Source organism: Babylonia areolata, chromosome 14 (genome assembly GCF_041734735.1).
Source record: "Babylonia areolata isolate BAREFJ2019XMU chromosome 14, ASM4173473v1, whole genome shotgun sequence".
In the NCBI taxonomy this organism is placed as follows: domain Eukaryota; kingdom Metazoa; phylum Mollusca; class Gastropoda; order Neogastropoda; family Buccinidae; genus Babylonia; species Babylonia areolata.
The window spans coordinates 30,479,306-30,481,175 of NC_134889.1; the positions used below are offsets into that span (position 1 = coordinate 30,479,306).

General features: G+C 50.3%; 2 non-coding genes across 2 annotated transcripts; both read right to left on the bottom strand.

The window, feature by feature from the left end:
- Nucleotides 1–926: 926 nt before the first annotated feature.
- On the bottom strand, nucleotides 927–997 carry Trnag-gcc (transfer RNA glycine (anticodon GCC)). The gene has a single exon. It is a non-coding gene; the product is annotated as a tRNA-Gly (tRNA).
- Nucleotides 998–1,006: 9 nt separating this feature from the next.
- Trnap-agg (transfer RNA proline (anticodon AGG)) lies at nucleotides 1,007–1,082 on the bottom strand. The gene has a single exon. It is a non-coding gene; the product is annotated as a tRNA-Pro (tRNA).
- Nucleotides 1,083–1,870: the final 788 nt, after the last annotated feature.

Consider the following 1,870-nt stretch of genomic DNA (forward strand, 5'->3'; position numbering starts at 1 on the left):
TACAGCTGACACCTCCGAACAAAAGAAACCGATTGCTTGCAAGGCTAACCCCCCCAAACCTTCCTTCTTCCCCTCTTTTAACCCCCCCCCCCCCCCCCCCCCCCCCCCACACACACACACCTCCCCTCTCTCTCTCTCCACCTTCCCTTCTTACCTTACAATTCACAGTTGACAGCCACGAAGCCGGAGACTCCTGTTCAAATTCTGGAACCATGAACAACACCACGACACCACAACCATCACCACCACCACCACAACCACCACCACAAGCAGCTTCAACAACAACGGCAGCTTGCGGCATCTGCAGAGAACTGCAGACTAGCAGAAGAGCATCGTTCAGCGGTGAAACGACTCCTTGCAAATCAAGTGCACGCGCCGACCGTGTCGTCTGCCTGTCCAAGCGGCACTGAAAAGATTGCTTTCCCTTTATTGGGTCCGCGACAGCGCAGCTGGTGCTAAGGTTGCCGGAGTTGATTTGGAGGAGTGGTTGCGGTAAAAATGTGTCAATTATGTCGGCCGCTCTGTGTGTGTGTGTCTGTGTGTGTGTGTGTGTCTGTGTGTCCGTGTCTGTGTGTCTGTGTGTGTGTCTGTGTGTGCGTGTTTCTCTGTGTTTGTGTGTGCGTGTGTGCGCTCGAGAATAGACGGAGGTTGTATTGGAGCATTACTTTTCTGGGGTTTGTTGTGCGGTTGGTGGTCAGACGAAGAGGTAGATATTTTAATAGGTTAACCGGTAGAGAGCTAGTCAGCTAGCAAGCTACCTAGCTAGATAGGTAGGTTGATATACATAGTTTCAGTTTCAGTTTCAGTAGCTCAAGGAGGCGTCACTGCGTTCGGACAAAACCATATACGCTACACCACATCTGCCAAGCAGATGCCTGACCAGCAGCGTAACCCAACGCGCTTAGTCAGGCCTTGAGAAAACAACGTGCATCGACCAGGAATCGAACCCGGGTCACCCGCGTGGCAGGCGAGTATTCTACCACTAGACCACCGATGCTTCAAAGTAGGGCTCGTCCGGCCGGGATTTGAACCCGGGACCTCTCGCACCCTAAGCGAGAATCATACCCCTAGACCAACGAGCCAGCTGATATACATAGGGACAGCTAGATAAGTAGGTAGTTATAAAGATAGGTAGAGACAGGCAGCTAAATAGGCAGAAAGACAGGCAGACAGCTAAACAAGTTGGTAGACAGACTGATAGACAGCCAGATAGGTAGTTAGATAGACAGATAGGCAGGCAGACTAACAGAAAGCTAGATGGGTATGTAGGTAGATAGACAGCTATACCACAAGGTAGGTAAGTAGACAGCTTGATGGGCAGGTGGCTAGGCAGCTAGATATGTAGACATATAGACTGCAAGACCACAGCCACGAACAACTTGACTTTAACCCTTTCACCGCCAGTCAGTTTAGAGTGCAAAAATTCCCTTGTGCTATAAACACGGAAAAAGGGGGTGTCTGAGAATAGCTGGAGATTCCCTGATGTGATGTGCAGAAAATATGGCCTATCCTACCACCGAAAATAAAGAGCAGTAGGTTCATGCACAACAGACCCATGACCTGGTCACCCGTCAGTGACATGGGTCCTCTACCTAGCTGCTGCATAAATGCGAGTTTGGCAGTGAAAGGGTTAAGGGCTCATTGCCGATAGGTCGTTAAACTCAACTCTACCTGCAAGATAGGCAGACAATCTGCTAAACAGGCAGAGAGAGGGCAACTTTCAATTGTTTTGATTGACAGCTATGACGGGCGCCATAGCCGAATGGTTAAAGCGTTGGACTTTCGATCTCAGGGTCCCGGGTTCGAATCACGGTGATGGCGCCTGGTGGGTAAAGGGTGGAGATTTTTACGATCTCCCAGGTCAACATCT